A 14,703-nucleotide genomic window follows, 5' to 3' on the forward strand; every position below is an offset into this window, starting at 1 on the left:
CCTCCACTTGCAGCTTCAACAGTTGAGATTCCTCTTTTTCTCACGTATGGGTCCCATTTGTGTGAAATTGAGAGGTGTAAAAGCAATATAATAATGGTGGATGTAGAAATAAAACATCCCTAGCCTACTCTATAGATTAATAATCCACCCTTTTTTTTTGTCAATCTGAACTTCTGAAACTATGGTGGTTGATGACGTGATAATAGAGCGACCGATTGTCGGTAAAGACTAAAAAAAAAATTAAAGCGTGTTTAAAATGAAAGGTAAAGAGAGGATAAAGGGAGAGGGAATCAATTACGTTATAAGTAATTTACTTACTCAAGGAGTTAAACCATCTGTTAAACAACGCAGTATGAAACAGATTTGATGATTAGTTCAGTCACAAATCATATATTATTTGTTTTACCGAGTCCTGAAATCAAATAATATTTAATGATTACATTAATTAACGGGAGAGTAATCATGAAAAGTTCATTTTTGAAAGAAAAATAATTTGAATAAATTTAAGTAAACAAGTTTCTTATAAATTTTTGTAAAAAAAATGTACTCCATCTAAAAAAATATAAAAGAAAAATTATTTTTTTATTAGTGAAACTTATTTTTTTTATAAAAATTTTATATAGAATTTATCTATTTAAGACTTGTACCTATTATTACTCTGAATAAAATATTTGTATTTGTTTGTAAATGAAGTATAATGAAAAAAGATAAGATATAGCAGCTCTTATTTAATTTTATAAGTGAAGAGAAGTATTAAAAATATTGTTTAAAATTTTGGAACAATCCCATAAAAATAAATCTGGACAGTAACGAATATGAGGAAAGAAAAGACACGTTACAAAATATACCACAAACGCAAGCGAGCTAGCTAGCTTAAAAGTCGGTTTGGATTGATCAATATAATGAGAGCGCCTATCACTGTACAAGAACTTGCCGTCTCCTTCATCCTGCATCGCTCTCCCTCTTTCATCAACTCTTTATGGGTATGCATGAACACTTGTTCAGGACTCAAACCGGCATATATAGTTTCTTTCGTTACTAAACATGGGGTTGCATAAGCTCTCCACCTCCTAATTTGATCATACACAAAATTTAAGAAAGAAATAAACCAAAATAGTGGAAGTTGTAAAATCTCTCATTAATATTTGAAAGACTGACAATTTGACCGAACCTTATGCATGCATGGCGACAAAAGATGACATTAACTGAGAAAAAGTAAGTCCTCCTAACACCAATGGTTGCCATTAATTAATATGTTGCAGAAATATACACTTGCAGTATGTGGATGAAAAGAACTTAATATTAGGACAAGCTTGAACAGTAAGATGAAATAAAAAATTTGTGAATACTAATAAGGTAATTTGTAAATAATAGTGAGATAAATTTAGTTAATGTTTAAGGGATTTTGGAAAAGAGAAGATCAGAGAAAAAATTGAATAAAAAATATTGTTAGAATATAGTTTTTTAATATTATTTTTGTTTGAAGATTTGAAAATGTTGAATTATTTTTTATTTGAAAGTTTTGGAAAGTTGTAATGAGTAGTTTGAAAATATTTGTATTTGAGTGATGTTTGGGAATGAGGTGAGATGAGATGAGATGAAAAGAGAGTTTTGAGATGAAGATTTTTTCCAAACAAGTCCTTAGTGCCCCTGATGTTGGACTATCTATATATATAGAGAAATGATTTTGCAATCGTAAAGGGTGTAAATGTCATGCAATCTCATTGAAAAATAAAGTAAATACGAGATCCACATAAAAAATAAAATAATGAATTATACTCTTTTTTCAAAAGATTGTATGGTGGTTGTGCATCCTAAGAATGTATTTAACATTACTCATATTATCACTAGCTAGCGTTTTTTATGCTTTTTCTCCTTCAGGTACACATTTTAGGCTAATTAATTAGGTTTTCCTTTCTTTATGCATTTGTGAACTCAATTATAACTTGGTAGTTTATTTTTAAAGAAGTAGCGAAGTTGCAAACTAGTGTAGGCCCAAATCTCTAATATATCTCATCATGATATATATCATGTTCCATCTAATTTCTCTTTCTGAAAGTATCTTAGAATTTTTGTAACATGCATGCAGTGCATGAGTAAAGAGAGCATGCATGCATGGATGCAGTATTCCACAGAAATATAATTGAAGAGGGAGTGCTGACCTTAAACCACTGTACTTCTGTTTGCATCTTCAAAGCTGCACCTGTGATATCCTCAAGTAGTGGAGAGAATTCTGTTAACGTCCCTGCTACATGTAATATGTTATTGCCGTGATTATCTCGAGTTGGTAGTAATGTAGCTGTCGCCTTTTTTAAACGGCATATCATTCCAAAGATTTCAGCTTGTCGATGTTGGACAGCAGACATAAGTATGTTTCTTCTTTTGCCATCTCGGACCCGGTACAAAAGCTCTCGTTTTTCCTTCGCAATCTTCCCAAAAATAAAATCAACCAAGTTAACAGCTTTCACAGCACTGAAGATTGCTTGCGCAATACCACTTTCTATCCCGATTAATTTGATCATTCATCTCCGATATCGAGCTCATGAACACTTCATACTCAAGCTTCATGTAGATAAATATTTGGTGTGCCATCGACTGCATCTCATGATCAGTTGAATGCTGGGATCCTTTGACAATACGAAAACATTGTCAATTTAACTGTTTGAATTAAACTATAAATAGAATATATATATATAAAACAAAAGGAATAATAAAAAAAATTGAAAAAAGAAAACCAAGAAATATATATATATATATATATATATATTTATATAGTAATTAATGGAAGGGATCGAATCTACCCGGGCCTGTAAGTAGACTTGAAAATGGTTAAAAGCAATAGAACTCGTAGTGCTAATTAAGTAAAAGATAATTTACTCAGTACGACTCAAACATTATAAAATTAGTAATAAACAAAATTAGATGTTATTTCCTAGGCTATATTTTGAACTTTAATTTGGACAAATATATTAAGAGTACGTACTAGTACTGCATGATCACAAGCATATGGAGTTAAAAACATGTTTATAGAAAATCAAATTATAAATTTGTTGATGGGCTGGCTAATTATGGAGAAACTGGACACACACGAGATCTATTTTTATTTGGCAGCTCAACTTCCCCATAGGGCCATAACTTGATTGAAATCTTATTTCTTAATTGATCAGGAGGACTATCCATGCAAGTTTCGTCATTGAGTACTTGCAATTAGTATAGAATATAATTATATATTTCTTATAAGCTTAGTTTTTTGATACTTTTGTAACCCTTAATTGAGCATATTTTCATAAATAAAAGAGTAATTCTACGTACAACCGTGAAGATTAATCGCTTTGAAGAAGAGTGTGATCCAATTTTTAAAAATTAATTTTTTTTCATGTGGTCCCATGTTTTATTTATTTTTTTCAAAGCGATTATACGATGGTTGCACAATTCACAGTTGCAAATATATGTTTTCTAAATAAAATCTCTTGTTATGTAAGTAAATGTGGCATATTCCTTGATCTCCAAGTTAGAACTACCATTTCAATTCGTCATCATCCTTTACAACAATGCAAGTGTAGTTTATCATGATCTCTTCTACATAGTTAGATTTTTTGCTTCATTTTGTCATCGGTTATAAATTAATATGAAAACTCGCTCGATCCATCTCGATCGCCCTGGTAATTAGACTAAAAAAAATTATGCAAGTAGTGATCATCGTCGCCATTCATTACTTGGTATGCTATCAATTAGAAAAATAAATTAATGACAAAATTAGACTCCTTAGTTAACATATAATGCACAAAATGAAAAATAGGTGATGAGAACTAAAGTGGGCCTAGTCTTAAAAATCTTTTGCAAGTTCCAGATGAGTCAATCACAAGATCAAGAGCCAAGAAGATCAATGAGGCGATGCAATCCACTTGGGACGAGTCTAGCAAGAGCTCAACATTTAAGATGAGCTTGAAGGATGAAGATCCAGTTTTGGTTCATTTGATACAAGCTATGAAAAAAGGCGACAACATGACTTAAAGACTTTGGGCACTTGAAGGCTTTCAACTTTTTTAATTCATTTAAAAGACTTATTTGATTAGTTTAGAGTAATTAGATTTATTATCAGAAGGACTTAAGGAGGGCACCTATTCAAGGCCATGTTGGAAAAGTTAATATTTCTTATAAACTAGGGTTTTTGGGAAAACCTTATATTTTAGCCAAGAGCTTATTTGGAAAGTTAATTTTTAAGAACTAGGGTTTCATGAGGTTACTGTAGTGTTACTGGAGTCGCGACACTGATCATCCAGGGGTATTTTGGGTAAAAGGGTTTTGGCTAGAGTTTGATTAGGTTTTGCTTTAAATACTCTTTGTAGCCTCATTTTAATAAGTTTATGAAATTTGATGAATTAATTCATTGTGAGTTGAGTTTATTTCCTCTTACTCTTAATTGAACTTTTGAACTTATCAAAAGTAAATCAAAACATTTGTGACGTTCCTTCTTTGTAATCTGGGTTTTTGAAACCGGTTCTTCAATGGGTCTAGATTTTAATATAATCTAGGTTCTTGAAACGAGTTCTCATCAGGTTTAGATTCTCCATCCATTGACTTGATTTTGATTTTCTTTGAGAGTTTTCAAATTGATTGTGGGTTCTAGGGATTCTATTCCCACGGGTTCATATCATTTGGTATTCAGAGCAAGGTTTTCAATCAGGTCTTATTCTATCTTTTATTTCTTGCATATTTAATTCTAGGACTTCATTTTTCTATGATTGATTACAAAAAAGAAAAAAAAAAGAAAAACAAATATAGAAGTGACTTTCAGATTTCTTCACTATTGTTAGGGTTGCTGAATTTTATTGTTCTAGGGTTTGTGTTGGCTGAAATCTCTTGTTCTAGGGGCTTCCGTGTATCACTTGTCCTAGGGTTTTTGAGTTATTGTTAGGGTTTTCTCAATTGCTTATTCTTGATTGTGATCTTATCAGTTGGTGAAAAGACAAGAAAAAAAAATTGCCTAGAAAAAAAAAATCATCTAGAAAAAAAAAATCTGAAATTTTTCTTGAGCCTTATCATCAAAGGGGCTACATACATTATTCTAGTCGGCATCTTGTCTTATAGTTATTGTTTCATTCGTATAATTTCATTGATTCACGTGTCGGTTTTCTTTTTCATTCTTTCTGTGTTTTTCTTGTTCTTGTTTCTTGGACCTAATTACTAGTTGGGATTAAACAATATTGTTTTGTTTTAATTGAGTTCAATTAGTTCTTAAAGAACTTGAGTGAGAAAACTCTTGAAGTAAAAGGCAAGAAAGTGTAAGACTATTATCGGAAAAAAGCCAATTAAGAGTGAAATACGAGTGGAGTGCCATTATTCGTGTTTAAACACGTAAGTGAGTGTGTGAGGTTTTTCACTAACATTTTTTTTGTACAGTACATTATGATGTCTCATATGAGTGACTCTTCACCAAAGGGGATGACAGATAACTCATCATTTGTGTTGCTAACCATGCAACAACAGTTTGAGCGGTTGAACTTGATGTTGGGGGAAGTGAGGGATAGTATGAATCATCAAGAAGCAGTGATTAGAAATCTGCAAGGTGGGAGAGATAGGATGCGACGTGAGCCTAGTATTAAGAATGGGTATGAGAATGGAGAATATGGTGAGAATGAGGAAGTCCTAACATTTGAAGTTAAATTGGGTAAACATAGAGGAGTTAGGTGTGGAAGAAGACTTAGGGCAAACTCAAGGGGTCGAGATGGAGTAGATAAGAACCTTAGGAGCATCAAAATGAAAATACCATCATTCTAAGGTAGAACTAACCCTGAAGTTTATTTAGAGTGAGAGAAAAGAATAGAGTTGGTGTTTGATTGTCATAATTACTCTGAGGAGAAGAAGGTGAAGTTGGCTGTAATTGAGTTCACTGATTATGCGATTGTTTGGTGGGATCAATTAGTAACCAATAGAAGGGAGGAATCTTGAGAGGCCTGTAGAAACATGGAGAGAGTTGAAAGCTATCATGAGGCTGAGATTTGTACCTAGCCACTACTATAGAGACCTCTACCAAAAACTACAAAATCTTACACAAGAGTCTATGAGTGTAGAGGATTACCATAAGGAGATGAATGTGGCTATGATTCGGGCTAATGTAGTAGAGGATCGAGAGGCCACAATGACAAGATTTCTGAGTGGGCTGAATAGAGAGATATCCAATGTAGTTGAGTTGCAACATTATGTGGAGGTAGAGGACATGGTGCACATGGCTATGAAGGTGGAGAGATGGCTAAAAAGAAAGGGTACATCAAGGTATATTTCGGTTTCTAGTACTTTTTGAAAATCAAAGTGGGACAAAAATGTCAAGATGTAACAAAGGGGAAGACCGAACCACCTAAGAGAAAATATAAGGGTGAGGCTGAAACCTCAAGAAAAAAAGGGAATGAGTTGAAAAATAATTGTGAGGCAAAGAGTTAAAAAAAAAGAGGAGAGTGAAAGAAAAAAAGAGAGTGAAAAGGACAAAGAGAGTGAGAGGAAAAAAGATAATGAGGCCGAAACATCAAAAGAAAGAGAGAGTGAAAAAGAAAATAGAGAGGTGGTTGAGAGTCAAGAGAAAAGAGTGGAGCCACAAGAGGAAAAAGAAAGAGACATTGCAGAGAGAAATAGAAAGACAACAGTGAGTTTTTATGCTAAGGCAAGCTTTCATACTAACGAATTTAACGACTTTTTATCTAATGTTGTTGTTTCTTTGTTGTAGGGATAAATGTCATGATTCCTAACGGTGTGTTTAGTGGATTGTCACCTAATAGAGAGATAGAGCACTACATTGATTTTGTACTAGGTGCGACAATTCCTACCCAACCTTTCTTTGAAGAACATGAGTCATTGACACACTTGAAGGGATAAGGTAAGTTGTTGACTAGAATGCATGCTAAGTGGGAGGACTATATTGAGACTTTTCCTCGTGTATTCAAATACACACAACGTATGAAAATTTTTGTTGTTGATGCTTTAGTAAGAAGATATGTCATTGTCTTCATTTTAGATGCAAAATTATTGAGATCTGAATATGATAAGGAATTGCATGCTAATGATGATGACTTTGCTAGTGTATATGGAACATGTGAGAAATCATCATTTGGTAAGTTCTATAAACTAGATTGGTACTTGTTTAGAGAGAATAGATTTTGTGTGCCTACTAATTTTATGCGTAAGTTGCTTGTGTCTGATAGGCATGATGGTTTGTTGGGTAACTTTAGTGTAATGAAGACTTTCAATGTGGGGCATGAACGTTTGCGAGAGTATCATTTGCCTTTCATTGAATTTGCATATAATTGGAGTGGTCATTTTGGTGTAAATAAGATTTTAAACTTGTTGCATGAACGTTTGTGGGAGTATCATTTGCCTTTCATTGAGTTTGCATATAATTGGAGTGGTCATTTTGGGGTGAGGAAAACTTTAGATGTGTTTCATGAACATTTGTGGGAGTATTGTTTGTCATTCATTGAGTTTACATATAATTGGAATGTTCATGCTACTACTAAATTTTCACCTTTTGAAATTGTTTATAGACTTAATCCATTTACTCCTTTAGATTTAATGCATTTACCTGTTGATGACAGGAGTAGTTTGGATGGATATTTTCAAATTCTTGAACAAATTAATGATAATGCATATGAAATGGATCTTCCATGTATGTATCATGTTTATACTATTTTCAATGTTACCAACATTTTTCCTTTTGATCCAGGTGGAGATTCAAGGTAGAATCATTTTGAGGAGAGGGAGAATGATGGAAACCAAAGTGGGCCTAGTCTTAAAGATCTTTTGCAAGTTTCAAATGGGTCAATCACAAGATCAAGAGCCAAGAAGATCAATGAGGCGATACAATCCACTTGGGACGAGTCTAGCAAGAGCCCAACATTCAATATGTGCTTGAAGGATGAAGATCCAGTTTTGATTCATTTGATACAAGTTATGGAAGAGGGCAACAACATGACTTAAAGGCTTTAGGCACTTGAAGGTTTTCATCTTGTTTAATTCATTTAAATGACTTATTTTATTAGTTTAGAATAATTAGATTTATTATGAGAAGGACTTAAGGGGGGCACCTATTCAAGGGCATGTTGGAAAATTTATTATTTCTTATGAATTAGAGTTTTTGGGAAGACCTTATATTTTAACCAAGTGCTTATTTGGAAAGTTAATTTTTAACAAGTAATCATTTTGATGTATAATATTATTGCTAAATTATATTCCAATGGAGTAAATTTCTTTCTATTTCCTTCTCTTTTTCTCATCGATATATGTATCGATGAGGCTAATTTCTTACACATGCATGCACATGTTGGCAATCCATTATTGGATGATGTTAAATGAAATTTATGCAGAAATGAATCATATCAATCCTAGATGTATATATGCATTGATATATAATTCCAGAACAATTTTAATGAAAAAAACAAGAAGAGAAGATCAGAGATGAGTGGTACTAACAGGTGTAGATCATTCGTCTGCGTCGACTCCACTTAGACTCCGACAGATCAAGTCGACATTGATCATCACTCCCGAATAGGGAAGTCGTACCAACAAATAAGGCGGACAAAGGGGAGATGTTGTCTATGTCTAGAGTAAATGCCAAAACTGGACAAGCCTGGATTAACTTCAAAGCGAGTTCTAGTTGTGCACCGTACATATTCATACAATTACAAAGAAAAGATAATTATATATATATATATTGCGCAGAAATGAAATAATATAGCTTTGGTTACAATTGTAGCCCCTTGGGGGCCTCTTTCGGGCTGTAGCTCTTCCAATGGAGTGTTAACATAAAGATAGTTGGCCAATTCTCTTTGCTCATGACGAAGAGCCAGAACAATTGCATTATCTAATCCCCGATTATTTCCAACGGTGATGGCCAATTCCGGGTTCTTTCTTATCATGAATTCCACCAGTCGCCGGTGGTTGTAACGACAAATAATTTTCTGATCTAGAGCTGTCAGACCATCATTATCTCGTATTTCCAAGTCTTCTTTTGACATCTTCTCCTCCACCAACCATTTGGCTATATCTTCTTGCCGAGCAAGGAGTCAAGGACTGCAACGTGAAGAGCTGTCTGGCCCAAATGGGTAATTTTTGCCCTCACCGAATCGGGATGCTGCGTAATGAAATCACTTGCACCGTTCCAATCACCCTTTCGCACGGCCTCGTACAAGTTCGCATAGTTACTAAATCCAGTGGTCCAGTTCATATTGTCCCTGATCCGGAAGCTCTCTGCATGCCATGTATAATTTATTTTCTATTTCATTGTATATATCACAGATTAATGATATATATATATCTCTCTATATATATAAAGAGCCTATGAAACGGAATTTTCTTGTTTTAACAGAAATTTCTTGTTTTAACAGAATATACTGGTTTTCATTAACTTTCCATCCGTTTGTAATAATTACAGAACACATGGATACAATTGTATTTTCATTTACATTCTATTTATGGCTACTTTTATGATTTCTGTTAGTTTCTATTCCACTATTAATATATTCAAATATGCTAATAAAATAGATTTATTATAATAATAATCATGGATTCAATTTCCAATTTGAAAATACGTTATAATAGGAAAACAGATTTATGTAGATTTGTCTTTTTGTATTTATTATAATAGGAAATCATTATAATAATTTACAAATAGCCTATCTTTCAATAGTTTTTAAGATATATATTAGTAATAAAATAATAAGATATATGTACTTTATTTTTATTTTAATAAAATATATTAGTACTTTAAACTGCGAATACGTGCCTCAGGCACGTAACATCTTACTAGTATATATAATACGTTCCAAACCATTCCGACAAGAATATGAGTAACCAATGCATGACAAATGTCATGAACTGAGCATTCAAGGTGAAAACTGTTAAATGTTAAACTATTTCTTTAGAATCCACGTCTATTTTTTTTTTCAGAAATGTAGCGACATATTTATAAAACTTTGAATATTGTTGGACACACTTGCACACGTAGAATGATACATGTCACCATTTCCTATATTGACTACATACACGTCATTTACATACTTGATATCATTCCATGAATTTAGACTCCCAACTTCTTCCAATACAACAACCCTTCACATTTCTAGACAATCCTAATCATTTCTCTTGCGCAAATTCATACCTTCTTCTTCGGCTCCTAAAAAGCATGCTTATCTTGTTGGTTAAGTGTGAAAATGCTCTAGAACCATCTCCCAACCCCTATATATATATATAGCATAGGCTAACTTCCAAACAATTTATATTCCCTCATATCCCTCATATCTTGTGCAAGTGTTGTCCTATCCAAGTTATTTTATATAATGATGTATTGTCCCTATTAATAAGAAGTATATTTTCCCTTTAATTTGATATTTCTTCTATCTTACGTGCGGTTGTGAGTCTTTGGGCTAGTGTAATTTTGTTACAGTACCACTTGAGAAATATATTGGTTGTTCCATATATTGGATACCATATTTCTCTTCAAAAACTATATATCACAACTATTGGACGTACGTGGTAATATAATCCCTGATAGATAGTGAGTTACTTCTTAAGATCCTGGCTAGCAAAGATAATTAGAAATTTTAATACTGATCTTAACCCGAGTACAATAACTAGAATATATACCTGTTTATCCGTATGTATACATTCAAAACCAGATCCAACCCAATCCTTAGCGATTCTATACAAAGGTACATACGGAATTGGCATGGCATACCATAATTTGTGTGGCAATTTGTGTTTATTCTCTCTCTGATCTCTCTCTCTTCTTTTTTCCTTTTTGCTTTGAACGCTTTGTTAGGTGGTAAAATACAGGTTCCTCATCTGCACACCTTCTTAGCATATTAATCTCACATGATTTATTCGTGGCTTGTTAGTCCTAATCCTACATGAGTTAGAAATTAATCCCACTTGTATTAATCTAATTACTTCTTATGTAAAGCTCAGCCCTTGTATTATATCTGCCGAATTCAGCATAATAAAGATGCAAGATTTTTAGTATGGCTCGCGTAGGCTTTTAAAATGAAAAAGTGTTTGCATTAGCCTCTGTTTGGCATCATCCAAAAAACACCCCATGTGTCAATCGGTTTTATTGTTTGATTTTTTTCCTCTCGTTGCAATCGACAGTTTGATGTGAGAGAGAACACTTGAGGAGAGAGAGAAGTGAGAGACGTTGAGGAGGCAGAGAGTGAGAGCTTGATGAGAGAGAACACTTGAGGAGAGAGAGAGCTTGGGGAGAGAGAAAGCTTGATGAGAGAGAGGTGATGAGAGAGAGAGCTTGAGGAGTGAGAAAGGTCGAAAAGAGAGAAAACTTGATGAGTGAGAGAGGTGGAAGAGAGAGAAAGCTTGATGAGAGAGAAGTGATGAGAGAGAGAGCTTGAGGAGTGAGAAAGGTCGAAAAGAGAAAAAGCTTGATGAGTGAGAGAGGTGGAAGAGAGAGAAAACTTGATGAGAGAGAAGTGATGAGAGAGAGAGCTTGAGGAGAGAGAGACGTAGATGAGAGAGAGTTGAGAAGAGAGAAGCATCTGACATTTAAAAAAATAAAAAATAAAAAATGTGCAGTATGTATCAAAATAGTTGCGGATTCCTAATAAAGCTCTTTTAAAATTAAACTACCTTAAATTTTAAAATAATTCTTTCTCAGCAGCCGGTTTTTGTGGGAGCAGACAGCACACAAAAAAAAACTGGGTTGTTTATGCCAGCTCACGGTTTTTACTCCATTCCTCCCTCTTCCTCCCTGTTACACTCATTCACTCTCTCAGCCATTTCTTTCCCTTTCAGAGATCAAAGCAATAATTGAAATGGGATATGCATGCAGGAAACAATATTGATCCGGAATTATACTTCTAGATCAGCGATGTCAATCTTAGCTGTTTCCTAAGTTTTCAGTCTAGGGATTCTTCAAACTCTTTGATGGACTTTTTGAAGAAAATTCATAGAATTAAATACAACCAGAATCAATTCAGATCAAGATTTTTTAACTTTGTCGATCACTCTTGAGGTTGAAAGCTTTGAACAGCTAGTCAAGTTGAGGAGGGGAGATTGTAGGGATGGGAAGGCGCGGAGGGAGGGGCAAAAATCGCAAATGCAAAATGGTAGAAACAGGGATTGAAACGCGCGTTTAAGACAAAAAAACATGTCAGCAGATGTGCGGCATGCCGTAAACAGTGGTAAACAGTGGGTGGCTGTATAGCGAAGCTCTTTCCCAATATCTTCTTGTTTTATTATTATTTTTTGAGAAATAAAAAATATCAGCCTACATCCGATTGAGTTGAAAAAAAAAATTTCTTAAGGGTGTGTTGCGGCTTCCGATTGATTCCTAGCATTTCTCTATTTGGGCGAGATAAAAATTTTCAAAATTTTTTATAATTTAATTATCAAACTAAACTCAAATATAAAATACTTTTTAATTTTAAATATTCAATTTTCTTATCTAATTATTATTTAATCATTATTATTTTTACAAATTTTAAAATAAAATACAAAAATAAATACAATTTTTTTAAATTTTAAAATAAAAATAATATTAAATAATTTCTTTCATTTTTCAAAAATAATATTAAATCATTTTCTTCTCGTTTTTCAACTTTTTCTTTGAATCAAAGCATGTCAATACTATTTATAGACCATTTAACTATTATTAATAAAATTTTAAAATATACCAAGTGTACAAACAAGCCATAAGATATTTCACTAGTCTAATTTCATTATGAAAAAAGAAGGGAAAGCCCTGTTTGCTTCCGGTTCGAATTTGAAAGATTGGCCAAGGAAAGAAGGAAGAAGCATGAGATCTAGGCCTCTAACGATGAGTGGGCTTCCGCACCGATGAGTGGAGCAAAAGGCAAGGGAGGTATCTAGTAGTGGGGGCTCGCGTATATCAACGGCTGATAAAAGGTCCAAATCTAACTTCCTACACCAAAACAAGCAAAAATAACAGAGAGAGACGGAAAAAAAGGAAAAATTTGGCTATCGTTTCAGCCAGTGTTCTATTCGTACTACATCATATCTGCTCTGCCTTTCGCACTCTGCTTTAGTTTTTAGTTTGTTCAGAGCCACGCCAGGGGTGTACAAAGAAAAAGAGAAAAAGAGCATAAATGTTTCTTTACACAAGCGATCAAATGAGATGTGACCAAACAAATTAAGATGCAAACGCGAATTATTACTTACAGAGAGCTTGGAGAACTGCCGTTTGTAAAACCTACCGTGCATTAGTAGTCACAGACTCAGATGTCGAGCTTGACTTAAAGGCCACGGCTATTGGATAAGAGGCCCACAGCTATTAAAGTCCACGGCTATTAGATAACATATGGTTATTGGAAAAGATGCCCACAGGTATTAAAGGCCGCGTGTCTTGACTTATCTGAATTAATTGACTGATCTATTTGAATTAATTGAGTTGACTGGCCAACACACTTAACCATGTGTGTGAGGTTATATATTGGTCCCACATCTCGCGGCCGCAAGAGGAGCCACTGATAGTATTCTGGCATACTATGGTGGACCATGCTTGAGTCTGTGGTTTGCACATCCACCCTGATCTAAACTGCATTAGTACCATGCATCTAAATGGTCATTTGATTAACTAATCTGATCTTATCTTACACTTAAACTTAGGTGGTTTACGTGTTTTATGCATATGAGATGCATGACAAAATACATATATAATTATAATTTCAGAATCTGAACATGATGAGGAATGATATGATCGTATGCTATGTTGGATGACATGTTTGCATATAACATGAGTGGTACATTAAAATGGCTGTCAAAGAACTAGCGCTAACAATAATCTATATAAGCTAAACTGTGATGATCCTAATTTGTGATCAAATTACTTACCTCGTGGCTCTTTTTGATATATCCATCACAAAATCGATCACCTGTAAAATATGCAAGTAATTTTCATAAATCTCTAGTTAAAGACGACTTTGTAATTATAACCTAAGACACTAAAATAACCTATATTCCCCAAAATCTAAAATCTTAATAATACTAAAATCATTCTCAATTGTTAATCTTAAAAAGGCTGGGTATTTTTATAATTTGACTAACCCACCTAAAATATATGCTATGGGTTGCATGCATTCGGGATTGAACTTACGTGAGAGGTAATGGGCTTACCGTGAGTTAGGCAATGCAACGTGAGGCTGGGTTGCACTCGAAGGTGGCAAGTGCGGTGGCCACTCCGGCGAGCTGGCAACTATGCAACTAAGAGAGAGAGAGACCAACTGATGAGAGACAGAGAGATTATGAGAGGAACAAGAAAAACGCCGAGAGGTTATGCATGGGGAGGATTGGCGTGAGCTTACCAGAAGGGGGTCACGACGGACCTGGGTGCACGACCGGCATCTTCTGGTTACACTGGTGGTTCAGGACTGCTCCGTCGTGGGTCTATAGCCTGAATCAACTGGTGGCAACATAAAAAGTTTTCTCTATTTCGTGGTGAAAAATAGAGCACTCTCTATAAAATTTCGGTGGTTGGCACGGTGGTGATTAGAGGTTATGGTGGTGGTGCACCGGGATAATAGTGCTGCGGGACTAAACGTAAGGTTGTGGCCGTAGGTTGTGGGGAGTTCGTGAGGGTGCATCTTCGTGGGAGGTTGCGGCATGGACAACTGGCAGTGGGATTACTTTCGATGGTGGTGGTTGGCGACACACGATGTGGAGGGGCTGTGTGCTCGTGGTTGGCCGTTTAGG

The sequence above is a fragment of the Juglans regia genome, chromosome 14 (genome assembly GCF_001411555.2).
Source record: "Juglans regia cultivar Chandler chromosome 14, Walnut 2.0, whole genome shotgun sequence".
Classification (NCBI taxonomy): domain Eukaryota; kingdom Viridiplantae; phylum Streptophyta; class Magnoliopsida; order Fagales; family Juglandaceae; genus Juglans; species Juglans regia.